General features: G+C 44.4%; 2 long non-coding RNA genes across 2 annotated transcripts in view; both read left to right on the forward strand.

The window, feature by feature from the left end:
• Window positions 1-7,024, forward strand: part of LOC311607031 — an 8,854-nt gene extending 1,830 nt beyond the window's left edge. The window contains exons 2-3 of the long non-coding RNA XR_014782509.1: window positions 21-111; window positions 6,359-7,024. This is a non-coding gene — a long non-coding RNA (uncharacterized lncRNA). The remainder of the gene's footprint in view (window positions 1-20; window positions 112-6,358) is intronic.
• A 9,418-nt stretch (window positions 7,025-16,442) lies between these two features.
• On the forward strand, window positions 16,443-20,674 carry LOC311607030. Its single transcript, XR_014782508.1, has 3 exons — window positions 16,443-16,554; window positions 18,931-19,030; window positions 19,744-20,674. It is a non-coding gene; the product is annotated as an uncharacterized lncRNA (long non-coding RNA).
• The last annotated feature ends 294 nt before the right edge of the window (window positions 20,675-20,968 follow it).

The raw sequence follows: 20,968 nt of genomic DNA on the forward strand, positions 1-20,968 counted from the left end.
TATTCCTATAATCCAATCAGCTCCAGCCTCTGCTGCTGAAAAGTTAGATGAAAAGTCCACCGCAGAAATATGGCAGTAAGTCTGGGTCCAGAGAAACCCTGCTCTTTGAAGGTAATTTTCCTCTTTGGCACATGGAGGCAGTGTGGGTTTGATAGGCAGCCCTGAGTAGAGAGGGAGGAGGAAGCAGAGGCAGAAGAGTGACCTGGGCTGACGTCACCAGTGTGGATGGTACACTGTCTCTGCACATTTGCTCTCAGTATTTAGCTTTGCTTCCTTGATGCGACTTGGTAATCAAGTTCCTAATCCCAGGGCCAGGGTTTAATCACTGACTTAGCTGGGTGCTCTGGGTCAGCATCTCCTGAGTATCGCTATGTACAATATACAGATGTGTGCTGTACGTACTTGAAGTTCACCATGGAGGATTTTATATGCCAGAACTTGAATCCAAGTTTACACATTCTAGTTTGTTCAAGTCAGCTCACTCAGGACGAAACATCCAGTGGACCTTGTTTGGAGGGATTGCTGCACTTCATAGGATGTGCTTTTCTGCTACCCTGAGACTGAGCAGGGTATACTAACTCCTCCAGAAAACCAAAAAGACGGTGTTTGGTGTGGTAGGAAAAAACGCTAACTTACAGTCTCGAGTTGAGAATCAATGGCATATGAAGAAAAGTCCACGATCTTAACACTGGAGAAAATGTAGAAAATGCTGGGAGAGCATCTCAAAACGAAAGCACGATGTTGGTAAGATATTAAATTCAAAATCCCAGTGAAAACTACAAGATTCATACTGGTTTCAAAATTCATTATAAAAACCAATCAAAACATAGATCAATGGCTCAAACAGTGTTTCGTAAGGACATTAAATACATCCAACCAAGGAAGCTATGCTTTTTAAAATAAATGTTTCTGGGAGAAATAGGTACTCACACAAGCAGAAATAAGGTCTGTGCTGCACCTAACGCCACATACAAAACTGAGTGAGGCTGGGCTCATGGCCTAAAACTATAAAATATTTAGAAGAAAATATAGAGTAAGTTAATTATACCAGATTTGGCAATAATATTTTGGATATGACATCATAGGCACATAGACAAAAACAAACTATATTTTATAAAATTAAAATATGTGAATGAAAAGATACTGTCAATGGAATAATAAGGCAACATAAACAAGGAAAACATATATATCTGATAAGGAATTGATATCCATAGTAATTTCCATATAATCATAGTACATAAAAAGTCATAAAATACAACAACAAAAGCTTTAAAATGGGCTAAGAACTTGCATAGATATTTCTTCAAAAATGATATATGGATGCTCACTGAGAACATGGAGTGATAATCAATATTATTAACTGGTAAAATGCTAGCCAAAATTATGAGGTACTCACATTCATTAGCATGATGTCTATAAGCAAGCAAGTAAACATGCATATACACAGACACACAGACACACAGACACACAGACACACAGACACACAGACACACACACATGTACAGAGAGAGGGAGAGACAGACAGACAGAGAGAGATAGAGAGACAGAGGGAGAGACAGAGAGACAGAGGGAGAGACAAAGAGACACAGAAAGATAGAAAGAGACAGAGACACAGAGAGAGAGAGACAGACAGACAGACACACACACACACACACACACACACACACACACAGAGAGAGAGAGAGAGAGAGAGAGAGAGAGAGAGAGAGAGAGAGAGAGAGAGAGAAGGAACAAGTATTAGTAAAGGTGTGAAAAATGGAAACCTTCAGAAATTGTTGATAGGGTGGCAGAAAGATCCAACCATTAATGGGAACAGCATGGCAGATTCTCCAAAAATTAAAAGCATACTTGCTGTATAATGCAGCAATTCCACTTCTGTGTAAATACCCAAAAGAACCAAAAGCAGGATCTTGAGATATTTCTGCACCCGTATCCATAGCAACATTAGTCACAAAACTACAACAAGAAAGCAACTCCATTGGTCCATTGAATAGTGAATGGATAAGAAAAAAGGGGCACATATATACAATGAAATATTACCAAAACTTATTATTTTAAAACTTATTGTGAATTTTACCTGTTTACATGTTTTGCCTGCATGAGTGTCTGCATATCATACGTGTGTCTGGTGTCCATGGAGGCCAGAAACCTTGGGACTAGAGTTACAGACAGTTGAGACATGTGATCCGCCATGTGGATGCTGGGAATTAAACCTAGGACCTCTGGAAGAGCAGCCGGTGCTCTTAACCACTGAGCCATCTCTCCAGCCCCTTTACTACTGAAACATAAAAAAGAAGACAGTGCTGATATGTACCGCAATATGGACAAGTCTTCTGGACATTGTGTTAAGTCAAATGAGCTGGCCATAAAAAGGAAAATACTGTATGATGTTATTTACATGAGATTCTAGGACTAGTCAAAATGTAAACAGAGGAGGCAGTAGGTTTTGTCAAGGGCTGGGTAAGAGAGAGAAAGCATTACTGTCTAACAGGCTTTAGTTTGGAAGTGAATGGTGCTGACGTTTGTACAACACAATTGTGATTAGTGTCACTGAGCTGAAGGCTTACAAGTGAGCATGACAGTAAATGTTATGCTTGTATGTGTACAATTATAATAAAAAATAGGAGAAAAAAGGTCTATGTTTTTAATGGAAACACTACATAGTACCATCAGTATGCTAGCTTGGTTCAAATCTCCACTCTACCACGTCACTTAACAACTCAGGAAGCCACTACTCCAGGCCGTGGTTTTCTTGTCGATTACAGTGTGCCAGGACATGACCTAACTCATGAGGTTGTCGAACAGTGTTCAGCAAGGGTGAGGTCAAAGTGATGGCTCCTGGGAAGAGCTGAGTCTGTGTAACCTATTGGCATTTGCTGTTCTTGGGGTGAGAGGTTCAGGACTATGAAGATCCTTAATGTTAAGCCTTTAGGTTTTTATAAGTGATGACATTGTAGGACCAACATCCAGAAGGGCCAAATGACCTCCTTAGGCCACTCAGCTAGGTGACTTGTGGTCTCCAGGTGCCCAGGTCAGCCTCTGGCTTCTCTGCAGAGAACAAATGTGAGGAAAGCTACCAGAAGGCTCTGCCTTTGCTGTCACCCTAAAGTTCAGGCTAAGTTTTCATCAACGGCCCTTTAGCTTAGTTGCTCTTGAGACAAGGGGGCATGTCCGCTGGCAGCCTGTGGTGATGAATTTGAGGACCACATGCAGCAGGTTTGTTATCTTCTCTCTAAGCCTCCATCTGGAGTAAGCCCTGCTGCCCCAATCCCTGATAATATCAGAGGCTGTCACACATATGTACCTGGGGGCTGGCTGCGGACACAGCCAGACGTTTCTAGGAAGCAAAGGCTACGGTTTATCATCTTTTTTTTTTCTCTGAGCTGGTTCTGTCTGATTCCAAACACTGTCTGGCCAATGTCTGGTCTGCCAGCTTCTGGTGGGTAGGTACAAGGAAGAAGCCTTAAGTAGGACTGGAAACCAAAGGGTAGGAATTATTTTTGTCTTTGGTTTTGTGATTTTTGGCTCCTGGTAAAGATGGCCTCCTCTTAACGTGTTACTTTTTGTCTCTCTCTGGCAATCCTTGCCTTGACTTGACCTGTTGGGTCACGAGGTTGCTTTGACTGTAAGGAAATTTTAGGAGAGAGGCTCCAGCCCACTGGGGTCATAGAGTGGGACTTTCTTCCTTGAGCTCAGGCATGACAGGAGACAGGATTCCTCTGATGATTTGTAGTCTATTCAAATGGGTCCACATGGACCATATTCAGAGGGACACCGCCAGCTATTTTTAACGAGGGGAGAGGGGAGGGAAAATGGCGGCGCCGGTGGCAGTGGTGATTGTGTGGATGAGTGTGTGTGTGTGTGTGTGTGTGTGTATGTGTGTGTGTGTGTGTAGGTGGGGGTGGGTTTGCAGGGATGGAATTGGCTTGAAATCTGCAATGGGCTCTTTTTTCCTTTAACATTGATGCCGGGTAATTAGCAAAATGTGCACAGGGTTTTATCCATATTCATGCGCCCTTTCCCACAAGCATAAACAATCCAGTCTCTATTATGTCCTTGCCGGGTGCCGCTCCCCCCTCTCCCTGCCACCTGCAGAGCCCTGTGCAGCTCCCTTCACTTCATTTTTGGCTCTGCTTGGGGGTGGGGGAGGCTCCCCTGGCTGGGCGTGGGCACCAGTGAGGGACTACGTGGAGAGCAGAGGGGCTCCTCAGCAAGGGGGCATCTGTGGCCAGCTGGAAATTTCCACAGAGTACATTCACAGCTCTGACTACAGGGACCTTGAGAGGGCCCTGAGGAGTAGGTAGGGTTACCTAATTGTCCCTGTGTGGACGAAGGAGAAAAGGAAGTGAAAGGGTAGGGCGGTTGACTGTTTCGCTCTTCCACATCCCCTCCCTGAGGTGGTTTTCCTGGTTCTTTGCCCTAATAAGGTTGACTGACTTCAGAAGGCCCTGCCTTGGTATTCCTTGTCGTCCTGTACCCAGAAGCCAGTGGTACTTTGATGGGAGATTAGAAGAGGTTGGGATTTGGTGTCGACCTGTGTGGTGTTGGCAATACTTTTGTCATTCTGTGGCTATGTTGCTGTTGGAGGCTGAGTTTCTATACCTGTCTCTACCACCATATTCACACCTATGCATGGTAATAGAGCCTCCTAGGTCTCTGTCACAAGTCTTTTCTATGTTTGTCCTTTGCTATTAAGTTTTTAGAGGGACCAACTGCTGCCCACTGGGACCCCAGCTGCTATGACTAACTTGCCAGTGACACACAGCTAGAAGGTAGGGCCAGCGCCCAGCATTCTTCCGCACTCACTGCAGTTACTTCTAGTGGGATTCCTTTTGAATCCCTGTCTAGCAGGCCATGAAACCACCAGCCAATGAGAAAGAGGTGTGGATCTTGTCCATACGCCCCAATTCTTATGAATATGTATTTGAGTTCAGGGACTGCCTTTTCTTTGTGGAGGCAAGAAGCCAAAAATGAGCACCAACTATGTGACAGGCACCGTGTTTGCTTTGTTCCACATGTGTCTGTTCTGCCACAAGCAGGACTGGGAAAGCGAGCAGCCTGCAGTCCTGCTGACTCCACGTGAGAAACCCCGGGGTTCTCCAGTAACTAGGATTTGCTTGGCCTCTCTGGATTCAGTGTTTGGAAGATGCAAAGGAGCCCTTTCCCTCTCTTTTCCCATAAAAGCAAACCACTGATACAGCAACTGGACATCAACGCCTGAACATTTGTTTACTCACTAGTCCCCAGGTCTTCTTCCTCTCACCTGATGTGCAGGTGGAGACAGGCACACCACGAGGCTCGAGGGGTTGCCAGGGTGAAGGGCAGAAGCAAGTGCAACTCTGGTGTCTCTCTTTCTCTCGTCTTATGCACATTACATAACTGATAAATAATTCCCCCACATGCTTCCTGCGAACCCAACGTGTGGTGGGCTACAGAAAGAACAGAAGCAGAGCATTTGTCTTCAGAAAACTCCCCCCCCCCCAGATTGTCAGGGAAGCTAGAAAGGCAGGAAGATATTTCCTGTGCAAATGCCAAAAGGACACATCGCTGACTGTCACAAACAGCTATGGCGTGAGGATGAGTGACATGTGACAGTGCTGGCGAGGGTTCATGGAAGACTCCAGCAAGGAAGAGCAGTGGAAGCTGAAGTTGGCTTGAGAAAGGACACAGGGATTGAATTTGGTCTTTACAGCCAGGGTGCCATCGCCTCTCCACAGCTGCTATTGTCCACCCCGGAGCAGCCTTTGGCTCAGGGAATCTTCTCTTCTGTCCTATAATAATAGAAAAACATGGATGAGGACAGGCTACCTTTGCTGGTGGGGGAAGTATTTCCACAGAAAGTCATTTATACACAGATACTTGGTTACTGACTTGATTCTTCCCTAACACCCCAAAGGGAGAGAGCAGCTTGGAAAAATCACTAAGAAGCCCTTAACCTTGTAACATACAGTTTTTGCTAAAAATATATATTAATAATATATTATTGAGCGAGCATAGATGAAGAAGGCCAGGGAGGGAGGAAGCAATAAGAGTGTGAGCGAGGTCAGTGCTCTTTGCCCGCAGACTCTACAATCAATAAGATCTGGTCAATAACTGCTTTATTACTGCACTACCACCCGGAGCAAAATCATTTTTAAATTAAGAATATATTTTGCAAAACTGAATTAACAATATTGAATATTTTGCTCTTTGATATGGCTAGCCTTCAAAATCAAATTATTAAGTATGGAAAATGCTTACTGGCTGAAGTTTTTTCTTTCTTCTTCCTCCTCACTTTCTCAACCTCATTCCCTCTCTCCCCGGTTGGTTGTCCTCAACTCCACTCCTCCGCCCCCACTCCCAACCCCCCACCTTACAGCCTAGGAAGGAAACAACAGCAGATTTTTAAGATCTCCGGCAGAAATGTGGATGCAAATTAGCATTGAATCCAGCACATGGAAATTAGAGGAGGAAGACACATTTGTTGGAGTCCAACAAAACTTCATTTCCTCAGAGAGAAAGGACGAAGGAGAGAAAATGGGGAGAGACTGAAGAGGAAAACCACCAACCTTTAGACTACTGTGTAATCTTGGCAAGCAATGAAAATCTCTCCATCTCCCCTTCCTGCCTATGGCCTCTGCTTACCCTAGTCTGTTCCTTCCTCCTTTTCTGTAGATGGGCAGGACTGAGGAGAGTCTTAGCAAATCATGTAGTGCACCTTTGAAACTTCTACAGTGTTCGATCTACCCTCAACAAAACAAACACCCCAGGACAACCAACCAACCAAATCTAAACAACAACAAAAACCAAAACACCAAACAAACTGGAAGATGTAGCTCTGTCATGCAACTGAGTGTGCTTTGAAGGCCAGCACTGGACACAGACCTGGGATGTGCTATGCGATGTTAGACCTGATTGAATGGTGTCTTTCTTTGAGGAAGCAAGGTCCTCGATTTTCAAACATTATGAGAAGATCCTCTCACTCCTGGGGTCTTGGGCCACGCAATGCTGTTGGTTGTGAGCAATTCAAATCTGCTACATATTACCAGGTGGGTGGGTAGAGTAGGTGTATGGGAAATATTAACAAATAAAAAAAATTGTCACTGTTCAATATTGCCTTTGGAACAAAGGCCTGTGGTTGTTCTTATATGTTTTAGTAAAACATGATTTAGTAAAACACGGTCTACACGGCAGTGTGTTAACTTGTTATTTATGTCAGGTTTGTACTCTATGAAAGAGACAGTTATTGAAAACATTTGTGTATGCTATTGCAAGAAAGAGAGGGGGAGGGGAGGGAAGGATCCTCTATCTATTTATCATCTATCAACCATCTCACATATCTCTCTACCAATCATATATCAACTATGTATCTATGTTCCTATCTTTTACCTATTACCTATCATCTATCTATCTATCTTCATCATCATCATCATCTATCATCTATCTACTTCTGTCTATCATCTATGGAGAAAGCTGTTGAAAACAGGAAGGAATTAGCACCTATCTAGTGCTTTCTCTGTAACAGGCATAGCTTACCTAATGTAATCTTCCCAACAACTTGAGAAGGTGGCTAGTATTGCTTATGTTATGCAGGAACATAGATAATTTAAATACTTTTCTCAGGGTGCTGCCCAGCAGTAAACGTTAACTGCAAAGGCATCTGACTCTAAGGCCTGTGGCTTCTAATGTCCCATAGTGTTTTCTAATGTGCAACATTTTCAAGCCTATTGTTCAGCAGATGTTTGACAAAACATAAAATACCTAATCTATTTAATCATTAATTGCTTATCTTGTATACAGATACTGAATCCCTTTGAGAAGTCCATACAAGGGGTAGCCTTTCTATCAGATGAGTAGGGTTACATAAAAAACTCAAAATAGACCTTATAAAGCACAGTGGGGTTCTTAAGGTAAAGAATCTCTGGGCTGAGTTACCTAAAGAGACCCCAAGGGTTCACTGTCACAACTGCTCTTTGAAACCAGGCCTATTATAAATAAGGAATGCCCAGATCTGAGAGTAAGGGAAATGGATGAGAAGTTGAATTGCGGTTAGCTCTGCACTGTGTAGTCAGGTTGCCTTGTGCTGAAGAGTTTGTGGCTGTGCCTCATAGTGGCTGGTGAAAGGCCTGTGTGTGTCAGGCATATTCACTGTGACCCTTTGCTGTTGCAGAAAAGGCTGTCTAGTTGAAGACTGCCTACACTTAATTCAAAGTTGTTTCCTTGACATTTTATATCTTTGAAAAACTGAAGAGAAATTTCTTTTGTTGCTGTTCAGTAAGCACCATTGAGACCCACAATGTACCCAGCAGAGTGCTTTGCTCTGGGGAAACAAGAAGTCAATCACTGTCTACCATGAGCTTGCTCCATTTTAGGACGTTTAATTATCTTGGCAAGTCCCAAGATTGCATTGTCAGTGAGGAAAGGCTTTTCAGGGAAACAGAATTAAAAATTAAAAATTAGTAGGATCTCCAGTCTGATACCTAGTTCCTGATCCAAGACCTTGCTCATAACCCGAGTCTCACCCCATCACAGGCCTGCTGTGATGGCTTCATGTCTGATATTAGTATTGTGCTTGGTTCTTCATGTTTTCCAGACCTCAGTAGTGTGCCAGACACTGTACATAGTACAAAAGATACAGTTGTCCCTGACAATGAGTTGGCTTAGAAGGACCTGACATTCTTCCTGGGCAATGAGACTTCTGTACTGTTTCACTGAGATCAGATACCACAAAAGGCTGTCTCACCATAGGCAAAATGCCAACTCATTAGATTTTCCAGTCAGGAGTATACTCCTGTCCTTAAGTAGCTTCAGGACACAAGAAAAACTTTAGAACAGGAGAAGCCATTGGCAGTTGGAATGACAGCCCCAGGTTTGGAGAGATTGTGGAGAAAGAGCTGAGGTTTGTCACCGGGTGGCAGACTCAGAGTCCTTAAAGAGGACATGAGTGATGGTATATTCTGAGGTGCAGTGGAAAGCTCAGAGATGCCAGATCAGGAGGGTGACCACCAAGGACCGCAGAAGGTATACAGTGGAGTCTATGAGACAACTTGTGTGTGTTACAGTGTCATAAAAGTCATCAAGCCCTTTGGAGCCCAAAAGATCATGAGTGAGTCCCTGTTGTCAGACACTAAGCTATAAGATTTGGAACTGTGTTACTGGGATTTAGTTTTGTTTAATCATCATGTTTTTATGCTCTAGTTATTTTCCATTAGATTAAGAAAGACCTTAAATTGTTTAGATTATTTTAGGAACTAAAAGGTAAGAGACTGGATATTTTAAAGAGATGTTGAACTTATATACTGTTTGATTTTTTTTAAGACTATGGGACTTTGAAATTTTACACTATGTTTTATATTATGCTGTTGACGTGGGATTTTGGGGTAAACAAGAAAAGAAAGGTAATGGCTTCGTTGTGATGCTTGTGTGTCAAGTTGACAAGGGGTCACTTGTGCTGGTTAGTTTTTTTTTATCAGCTAAAGACAAAATAGAATTGTTTGGCAAGAGGGACCACAATTGAGGAATCCTGTTCCTCAAACTGCCCTATGGACCTATCTATGGGATATTTTTAAATTAATGATTGACATAAGAAAGTTCAGCCCCCTGTGAGTAGTACCATCTCTGGGCAGGTGGTTGTGCGTTATATAAGGAGATAAACTGAATAAGCCGTGGGAAGCAAGTAAGTAAGCAATTTTCCTCCATGGTTTCTGTTAGTTTGTGTCTTGAGCTCCTAAAATGAATCCTTTCCTCCTCAAATTGTTTTTGCTCAGTAATTTATCACAGGAAGCTAACTAGGACAGACAAGATACAGTAAACTGATTTTCAGTTTGGGATCCACGCAGGCCATCTACTAGAATGATGTTGTACTACTGCTTTTAAGTATGTAAAGCAAAGAAAAAGTGATTGGCGAAGGTGTGCTAACCTAGCATTTCTAAAGATAGTAGACAATCTCATCTGCAAGCAGTGTGCACCCCTATCTCCATCAAAGATAACGGAAGGCAACATTTGACCCAATGACAGAGAAATACTGGATGACTGATACCCCAGTGTCACTTTTTCCTATGAAGGATTTAAAGCTCACTCTGATACTTTGAATAGGCAAAGGTGAAGAATATGTTCACCATCCACCCACCTACCCATCTATCTGTCTGTCTGTCTATGTATCTATCTATCTATCTATCTATCTATCTATCTATCTATCTATCTATTCATCTATCTATCTATCCATTTATCTGTCTAATTTATTATCTGCCTAGTTTTACTTTTGGAAATTCTCTCCCAGTTGAAAAGAGTCAACATATTAGTAACTCATTTACACAGGTCTTTTCTCTCCTTCTGAGTCTTGACCTCTAGAAAAATATGGCAGGGCAAAGCAGCTGATGCAGCACTCAGGGTGCAGGACTAAAGATTTTCACTGTCCATAGGGGAACCATGGAGCCCCAGGAGGGGTTCACAGATCCATAATAAGGTGGTATTGCAAACTAAATGTCTCAGAACAGGAATCATTCTGGATTTGAATATGACTTTGCCTCTCCCAGATGAATATGCAGGTAACTTCACAGGCTGTGATTGAGGAGAGATTGGATTGCTGGAGTCCTACAGATTCATTTCTGGGTCCCAAACCAAGTCCTACATCACTCACAAAGAAATTTTTCACCCCTCTCAAGACACGTATCCCTTCATCCCAACTTTCACACAACTCACCACTCATTCCAGCGTTTACTCACATGCCAGCCTGTCCTGTTATTTAAGGGTGGCAAACACAGATGGCTTGGCAGTGCAGTGAGAGCTCACGGAGATTCAGGTTCAATAACCCTCCCTTTTAGTGTAGATGCCTGGTGCTCTGTTAACGTTCTAGAGTCACATTTGATTGAGTCTGATAGATACTGCTCAGCCTAGGTTACTGTGTTGACATCCCCCAAACCACCATGAGAATGCTTCTTTTAGTGCATTTTTGTCCAGCTCTGGTTGCTTCCTAGAAATCCCTCATGTCCTTTCCTCTGTTAAGGACTGATGCAGAGGACTCAGTTTTCATTGGCCATTCGTTAGCCTTTCTTGTTTTGGATGACGTCACTCAGAGCCACTTCCAAATTCCTTTTTCTTTTCTTTTCTTTTCTTTTTTTTTTTTAATCAGGAGGAGGTTGAAGGTGTCTTACCTAATTTACATCATGCTTGTTAGTTTGCCAATGCCACCTCCTGCCTAAGGCATTAGGATGGGCTCTTCCCACAGAGGCACATGGCTGAGGGCCAGTCTCTCTGACCTTCTATAGCTGAGGGTGGATCAGGAGGTGCTCATGGTAGATTGAAAGGATCACCCCCCCCCACCCCCCTAGAACCATAGGGACCTGTGTGGATGCCCATCGGTTTGTTGTAGATGCTGCTCTCACCCCTGTGGGGCCCTGTGTTCTGAAGTAAGTCCTGGTACCAGTGAGCGACAGGTGCAGCCAACGGTCATATGAGTGATTTCCTTTGGAGACCACAGCTGTGGCGGGGGCCAACGGACAGCAACACTGCCAGAGGCTCTCTGGGAGCAGTTCACTTGGCTGTCTCTAGTCTCAGGAAGGGCTTTTCAACTTGATGAAAATAACCCAGGAGCCTGGGTTTTGGTTGCAATAGGAAGTGCCCCTATGAGACAATATCACAGGACACTGGAGGCGAAGCTCTAGACTAGGAATGGTTTGAGTATGTCCAAGATCTGCCACATCCAAGGTGTCCTAATCGGAGCTAGTTTCTAATCTCTGCTCTCCGTTGCCTAATAGGTAAAGGATGATGGTGGTGACGTAGCTCCTAGCTTATATGTTTATTACAAGGATTAGTTGAGATAAAGCGTTCTGCATAGTATCTGGCACATTTGGTGTTTGATACAGATTAGCTATTCTTGTTATTATTACTATCACGGAAAGCAAGAAGAGATGCATGCTTTCTCTGAGAACTCATAGCTGCCCTCGCTCCATCTTGATACCTGAGTGCTGAGCGTGACGGCATTGCCTACATCACTAAGTAGGCTGGTAGAATGGTCCCAGGCACATGAAAACACCATAGCACCCACAGTCACTGCTTTTCTAAAAAAATCATCATTGCCATTTTCATTTACTAAAACTCTTGAGCATCACCCTGAGATGTGGCCTCAGAGTTGCCTTGTGTTGCTTCGGAACAGGAATTTGGTGGGGGCTACCAAAGCAAACCAAAGCAACAGCTGCTTTTACTTAAAGATTTGCAATACTTGAAAATGAAATTAATTCCTCAGAAGAAACCAAAAAAGGAAGTACCCCAGAGCTGTCTGCAGTAGTGGAACCCAGTCCATTTCCTCACATGCTGCGCCCCACCCCCACCCCCAGCCCCTGTTTTACTGATGCAGAGGAGCCAGAACTGCTCCTTCTCACCCCATGTGTTTAGACCTTGTGCCATCTCAAGTGGCAGCTCCAAGTCACCTGTTGCAAGAGTATGTTCTTGAGCTGTCTTTCAATTCAAGAGGACTTGCTGACTAAAATACACACACACACACACACACACACACACACACACACACACACACACACATATATATACACACACACAAACACACAGACACATAGACACACACCACACATATGAGTGTATACTGCACAAGTCACACAAACACATTCCACATACCCCACACATATATGAATGCACAAGGCACACGTCACACACATGCGCACACACACACACACACACACACACACAAACACATAGACACACACCACACATATGAGTGTATACTGCACAAGTCACACAAACACATTCCACATACCCCACACATATATGAATGCACAAGGCACACGTCACACACATGCACACACACATACACACACACACACACACACACACAAACACACACTCGCACACTCAGTTTTGGTGGCTTAAATGTTCTCTTTCTCTCTTTTTTCCCCCTCCCTGTCTTTCTCTCTTTCTCTGTCCTTGGCATTGGAAAATTGTACAATATTAACAAAAGGACAGCTTCATATTCAAAAGAAATAGAAACATCAGAAAACTCCAACCTAAGAAGAGGGTGTACGTGGTGGGTATGGTTGACTGGCACCGATGTGTCCCATACCATCTACTACTCTGCTTAAATGTGGGTTCTGGACTGTGTCTGAGGTCTGGGAGGCATTCAGTCCAGGGTGACAGAGTCAGAACTCTGCCACTCAGCCTTGCAGGCAGTGGAGGTACATTAGGTCATTTAACCACCTGATGGTACAATAGTTTCTGGACTTTTAGTACATTGGTTGTCTTTCCAACACCTTTTTGAGAATTTGACTATCTCCCCTTCTTCTGAATTTATGGAGCTTGCAAATGTTTCTGAAGGGCTGAGGAACACGTCTTGCTGATAATAGATGTGGGATCTCCAATATCCAAAGGACCAGCACCTAAAAAGAATAACTCAGTAATGTAGTAATATATCTGTATTGATGATGGCTTTCTTTTGACTCTTAAAGGTAGATTCTCTGGTTATGTTGTAACTTCAAGTTGTTGTTAGAAATCCCTTGGAATGCCATGTGTAAAGTTGGTATGTGAACCATGGAGGAAGTACCTCTCTCAGCACGCTAGAATGAAACCAGTCAGGAGTGGGGACCCCAGAGCAGGTAGACAAAGACAACAAGGAGGGACTTGAGAAGCAAGCAAGCAAACATAACAGCATCAGGAAGGGCAGATCTTCAAAAGCGGACCATGTAAGAGAAGAGGCTGAGGCTGCCTCTCCACCTTGTCCATCCTTGAGTCAAGTGTGTGGTGCACCGATTGTACAGATGACTTTGTAGTGGGGTTAGAAGGCTCAGGAGGAGACAGTGGACAAAGTATGGAGAGAAGAACTTCTTCTGTGGCTGCCCTAGGCTGATGTGGACTCTGGAGTGATCCTAGTTTTGACCCTTCTCAAAGGGGGTTAGCTGCATCATCATCGTTCTCAGGGGGGACACACTGCAAAAGTCTGATGTCCCCTGATCAGGAAGCTCTCCCCACAGGCTAAACCATATCTCTCTCACTGTAGCTGGCGCTAGTAACGATCTTGAGTCGCCCTCACTCTTTCCTCATGGATCCCCTCCTCTGCCCTTTTGTAAGGCCAATACTAATCGCTTCAGTTGTTTTCTAAGGCGATTGCTCCCAAACCTCGTGTCATTTTTGAAGATGTCTCTATACCACATAGGTATTTTTATGGCTAGGAGGAGAGTCCTTCTGGGATGGTATTTTTACCCCCGGGTGGATCTGTGCTGTGAATAACCTGAGCCATTCTGGAATCATCCCCAGACCGGGCAGGTGGCAGCCCCATTTGCTCTTTCCTAAGCGCCAAGGCAGAGAAGCAACTCTGGCTCCTTCTCTCTGGACCGCGTGCCTCCGGAACACGAAACTCAGTCACAGACACCATATTTAAACAGAGCAGGGAAAAGACGAAAATAGACCAAAAACCTGTCCATGTGGGCCAGGAAAGCTGCATTTCCAATATGCTGTTCGCAAGACCCTGCTGGGATTCATAAAGCAAGTAGTCAGGGTAGAACCTGGATGGTGAGCTGAGCGACCAGCCATGGATTCAGTCCTGAGGACCAATGTGTAAGATGGTGAGAGGGGCAAGGTCTGGGGCAGCAAGATGCAGGCAAGATGCTTCTTCAGGGTATGAGGAAGTATGACATAACTAACAACAACTATTAGAAGCAACCCAAGGGCTTTATGGTTTAGAGAAGTGGTTTACAAACTTGGAAGCCAAGGAGTTCTTCAGATAGGCTTCCCAAACTCAGCAAGTGAAACAAATGATAAAAAAAAATGGCTGCTGTGCTTTCTTCCAGTGGCCCAACGGGTATGTGTGAGGCTAAAGACGAGATGCAGTCGAGGCTAGGTACCTCCCACTAGCTTTATGGCTAGATTAGTTGACCTTGAGAGAGCAGAGGTGGCTGGAGGAGGGTTACCCAAGGAATTCTGCCTCTCCTCCCTGAGAAGTATATGAGAGTGAGCCAACCTTGGTCTAGAATCTTCCATGTGTTTATCATGTGGACAATGACGGTGGGAAGCAAGAAGAACTAAACAGTTGTGGCTGAGGGCTATAGTTGATGCCAGTCAGAAAATATGGACATAAATACTCTGCTATGACACACCCAGAAGAGTCATTGAGAGGTCATACCCCGTCAAATGGACAACAGGCTGATGTTCCCCTCCAATCTCTGAGAGAAGAACAACATGGATACTGCAGTAAGACTTTGGGCTGAAGAAGCTCCAGAACATATCTGAAGGGTAAAGAAGAGATGTAAAGGATGAGGGATGGGACTGTAGCTCATGGTAGAGCAAGTCTGGAGCTTAGGATCAACTTCTAGCATGTGCACACATGTACACGCACAGGCACACACGCCGAGGAGATACGAGAAGTCATAAGTGTGAAGCTATAAAGCGGGTAGATACAACGTCTGATGGGCAGGACTGAGAAGGGCAAAGTCCCGCTGTGCCTGGGAAAAGGAGGATGCCGAGAATCCCTCTTCCCGTTCTTTCTTGGAGTCCCCTTCAAATTGCCTTGCTGAAGGCAATTCCCAAGGCCAACTCCAAGGCCGCTGCTTCCGTTCTGGTTAGTAGGCCACCTGGTGGACCAGCTGAAACCTTGGGCTCATGTTTAATTAGGGGCAGAGTTTTTGACTTACTCATATTAAGCAAGGGTCAGTTCTAACTCAGTTCTAATTGCGGACTCATCCCCTCTCCTGTGTCCTCATTGTGTCACTCCTCCTGTGCTAGATCCAGCTGACAAGAATATAAGAAAATGAGGACAGGAGAAGAAGGACCACGTCCACTCTTAACAGCATGTCTTTGTTGATATTAATATCCTCCCGTCACGCATCGTACTCAAGATCCACTCCACCAACTGTGGGATTCCACCTTCCTGCCTTCCTAACGATATGTGTCCCAGAATGCGCCACAGTACAGTCTCATTTAGCTTGTCTCCACAACCATATGGAAGTCAGATCAAGAACAACAAAGGCTTGCTGCCAAGGCCGGAGGTGCCATGTCTTATACTCAGTAAAATCTCAAATTATTTCTGTTTGAAAGCATCAAGGAGAGCTCTACCAGAGGCCTTTTTTATTGTAGTTGTGTTTTTCATGGTCTTGGCTTTGAGGAGGCTTTAATTGGGCTGGTCACGTGAAGGGTAGGAGGCAAGGCTCTACTCAAAACTTGACTCGGATCTGAGGAACCAAATGTTCTATGAGAGATGAAATGGAAGCTTTCAATTTCTTAACACCTGGAACTAGAAAGGGGCCTAATATCAGTTCTGCTATAAACCTACCAGGTACCACAAGTCACAGGCCAAACTACCAGGTGGGGAATTAGATTTTTGTCTCTCAATAGGAGAAGAGGACTGACTTATGGCCATCTTGAAACTATGACACACATAATAATATAATCATGAACATGTAACATAACTTAGTGTGGAAAAGAGGAAGTCTAACATCTCCTTATTAATTCTCTCCCTTTTGCCTAGCATCGGCATGGATAGCTTTCGAAGTCATAACCAGAATTCAAAAGCTGCAAGAATTGCCGTTCAGAGAATGAGACTACAGGAAACAAAAAGAGATTGCCATGTATTTTGTGGTAAGACCCTGCAGACACCTCCCATTGGGATGCACTCCATCAGTGCACGGGATTAAGCGTTTTTGCTTAGTGCTCCGGTCATTCGGCAGCCTTGTCTCAGCACCGGCAGTCCAGGCACTTGAAAGTCACTCATGTCACAAATCCCCCATGATGGGGCTTATGCAGAGAGCAAATTCATCCTTTGGGAGGCACCCTGGGAGTTTGTCCACCTGCTATCTTGCCTTAACTATACCAGGAGGGCTGCACCTCCCTTCGCAGCCTGGAGCAGAGGACTTAGCCACATGGCCCGCCCTGCCTGTTTGTGTTTGAGACTCTTAGCAAGTGTTATCTAAGAACAAGCAAGGGTTTGTAGAAACGTGACCTTGAGCCCCGGTTAGTGGCCTGCCCTTTTGTTCTGTGACTTTTTTTTTTGTCTTGAATGGGGTCAGTTTCTGTTTATGAAATGGCTGTGAGACCATAGTGACCAGTTAGATGAATACCACCATCTTCTGTGTAGCTACTCCCCGCACCCCCAACAAGAGGCTGAGAAATTACAGAGAACATTGCATGTTTTCCTGTCAGAGGCATGGCCATTCATTATTGTCCTCAAGTTGGTGTGCAAAAGAGGCAAGCAAATGCAGTATTCCCATGTCACAAAGACGATATGCCTATGGGAAAAGAGAGGGTACCTCGTTCTGAGTCTACTGGTGGCAGGGTACTGGATTTTGTCTGTCCTGGAAAGTTACCGCAAATATCTGAAGACCTTTGATTAAAAACAGAACAAAACAAAACAAAAAAACCAAAACAAAAAACAAAAACAAAAAAAACAAAAAACCAAAAAAACAAACTAACAACAACAACAACAAAAAAGCCAGCCAACCAGATAAACAAAGAAACCAAGACTTGGGACATTGTCGAACAGGAGAGAAAGCTCCTTTAAAGAGTACTGACTACAGGCAGCACTCACACTTTCTCATATGTCCATTTCCCTAATCACCAGCATTTATGTACTTGAGTATGTGTTCATGGATGTACACACACAGGCCTGAACCTATGTGCAGAATTAATAGCTTACTTTCCAGGGCTCCCAGGTTCTGAAAAATATGATTTCAAGCCGATCCCAGGAACAGGAAGTGTGGATGTATATAAGCCAAGTACAGCAAGGCTATTTAAATACATATATCTATATATCCCCAATTGACAAAATTATATGTTAGAGAGATTTTCCAGAGATGTGCCACTGATGGTAAAGCTATTACAAAATTATGGAGTTTGGCATCAATCTAGTCTGTAGTCTCTATGCAGCCACACTACTAGAAATATAGCCAATAACTCAACGCTCCTGCAGCTAGACAGAGAAGGTTGTTCCTAATCAGATGGCAAGTTAATTTGAGAATTTAAGGCAAGGGTTAAACCATCCAGGATGTGTGACTGCACTTTCTCCAGAGCATCAGCATCCAGAGAGGAATCGTCTCGTCATTCTACTGTGTTGATGGGGAGACTTGAAGATGCTAGAGGTCAGACAGCTGATGAGATTACTGGGGCCAAACGAACTGTGCTGCTCCGTGTGTCCCTTGTACAGCTTGTAGGTTCCTCCTGAAATCTCCTTTATACCTGAGAATGCACAGAGATGGGAAACACTTGTATTTGGGTCACCGTGAGACATAAAAGGATTTCTTCACAGTTGCCTAAGACACATTGGTTTATTGATATAGCTACTTTTGCCTTCTAGGTTATGCTTGTTCTCTTAGAATCTAGACTATTGCATGCTTGTCTGCTCCAAAATGCTGGAAAAACACTCTTTCAACTCTTTTCCTCAAAGCTGGTTGCCTACAGGAGTCTCCCATTGCTTAGCAGTAGGGATAGGGTTAAAAAAAGAAAGCAAGCTCTGGGCTTTGCACAGTAGTCCAGCACTGAGCAGGAAGACCCCTTTAGCAATCTCTCGAAGCAGAAAGATCATCTTTGAAGTATAAGTGGCCCTGAAAAAAAAAACACAAGCCGATTCAGCAATATCTATGTAGAGTATCCAGGAATGCCACATAATACAGACCCGAATGCACCTGATGGTAACCATATGGCAGGCTCTGGTGACTGACAGTAGGTAGAAGCAGTAGTAATTAATAAAAATTAGATGCCTTTGTGGCCTCTACCATGCAAGCACGGAGAAGAAGAAGAAGCAGCCTATTTGCAAAGGCCATGATGTGCCCAGAGTGTGTTTCTACAACGGGACCAAATGGATGCTGCGCTTTGGTGTAAACAGGTGTGAAAGGAGCAACGTGGTGGGAGAGAGAGGTTTGTGCCTTTGGCGAAGGAGCCGCAGCCCCTAACTGGGCTGCAGGGAGTGGAGTAGAGGTTGGCTGACTCTGATCATATCCCTGCGCTGCTGGCCTTCTGTAGGGTTCCATTTGACGCAGGAAAGACTCTGAATAGGAATCCAGTTAGTTGAGATGGTGGACGAACAAGATGCCCTCTGCCGGAAGACGCAGGTATGCGGTGGGTGAGTTTGACCTCTCTAGAATTCAGGTGGCAGGCTACTTCCTGGACAGTCTCTCTGGACCAAAGAGTACCAAGGTCTTACTAGTGCCTGACAAAGAAAAAGTGTGTGTGTGTGTGTGTGTGTGTGTGTGTGTGTGTGTGTGTGTGTGTGTGTTGGGGTGGGGGAGGGGCAACACTTCATTGTTTTAAGTCTTTCTTGGATAAGGAAGTCAGTGGGATGGAGGATGGGCACTGGCTGGGAAAGATGTGGGCCACGAGGAGATTCCAGAGCGTCTGATTGATCTTGTCAAAAAGAATAAAGGTACTCTCTCCCCTGCACCCCCCTTCAGCACATGAGCATGTGGGATTGAGGCGGGCACTGTGAAGTCTTGTGGTTAGGAGTTCCCAAAAGAAGTCTCTTCATGATTCCTGATTGCTTAGGACAGATCTAAGCAGTACCAGCTGGGGCCCAGCAAGCCTGTCTCCAGCTTTATTGTTTCTGATTTATCAGTGATGTGTCTGCCTTGAAGAACCGATCGGCGCTTCATTGCTAGTTCATTCCGTAGCCAGATATGAAAGTTGAACATTAACGAGTGGATTTGCTTGAGTGTGTGTGTGTGTGTGTGTGTGTGTGTGTGTGTGTGTGTGTAGCAAGATGATATCTTGCTCAGGGGTGTGTAGTCACTTTTTTTTGGTCTTTTGTCTCACCTTGAATTTCCCCTAATTTATTTGTAGCTGCCTCTTCTACAGCTAGAGACCTTCCATGAGGCTGTTCTGCAAGAGCCCCTCATAAGCGGTGAACTCAGTTGGAGCCAGGCTAGAGGCACCGGGCGCTGTGCATTGAAGAGACGTTTCAAGTCATCCCTGGTGGACAATTTGCACTGTTCGGTGTTAAAAGACTCTATCACAGTGGCTCAGAGAGGCCCCCTCCAGACCTCCTGCCTGGGCAAGCACAGCTTACAAATGACGTGCTCCACTCCTCCTGCCTGGAGTTTCTGGTTTAAATGGCTGGCAGAGTTAAAGGAAAGAGTCAGAGCTCTGCAGCTGTGTCGGGGGAAAGGGTTTACTACTGAGTGGAAAATATAATCATTGAGGTTAACTGTTCCTGGATTGACCAGGCCGACAGATGGGAGGCTCTGACTCAGGGGCGAGGGAGAAACTTTCGGGATTCTTTTGCCAGAGGAGTGAGCAGGTGGAAATAGGGGATGACTGATTCACGATGGATCCATCTGGACGCTGGCCCATTCATTTCTTTCTGGGAGGGAATAAATAATATCCTGCCAAACTTTTAATGCTTCCCCTGGGGACTTAGGGTTGGAGTTTGTTCCTTATCGTTTGGATGGATGTACATGCCTTTCCAGTTCTGGCCCTCGGTGTTTCCTTCAGAACTGGTCGTGGTGTCTGCTGCAGACAAGGTTTGACAGCTGATTCTCTATGTTCCGAGCTCAGACCCTGTAAAGGGGGGGACTCAGCCTGTGTACTGTGAGTTCTAGCTATGGGTGGGGGTGGCCTAGAGATCTGGCTGCCGTTCTCCATGGCAAATAGATCCAGGGTAGTCAGGATTGCAAAGAAGTTCAGAAGACCGGTTCCCAGCTACTGCACTTAGCATACAGTTTCTACTCTTGTGTGGAGGGGAGACCCCAAGGAGAATTTCAACAGCATTTCAATTGCCAAAGCCTGATCTATAGCCAAGTATTCATGGCCTAAATTAAAAAAAAAAAACTCCATAGAATAAGCACAAGTTACTATAGCACTTACAGGTATGTGTGCTTTTATTTTTATTTTTTTTAAAAATAAAACCACAAATTTAAAAAAGCCCCAGACTAGTGGTATTTTGTTATCACCTTAGATTATTTAAGAATCTACAAAAGACTGTGTATCCCAATTTGGTTCAATAAGAAATGTGTATGTGTGAATGGGGACAGCTTTAAAATATCTCAGCTATAGATTCTTTCCTCAC

Source organism: Acomys minous, assembly GCF_964271855.1.
Source record: "Acomys minous genome assembly, chromosome: 10".
Taxonomy (NCBI): Eukaryota; Metazoa; Chordata; class Mammalia; order Rodentia; family Muridae; genus Acomys; species Acomys minous.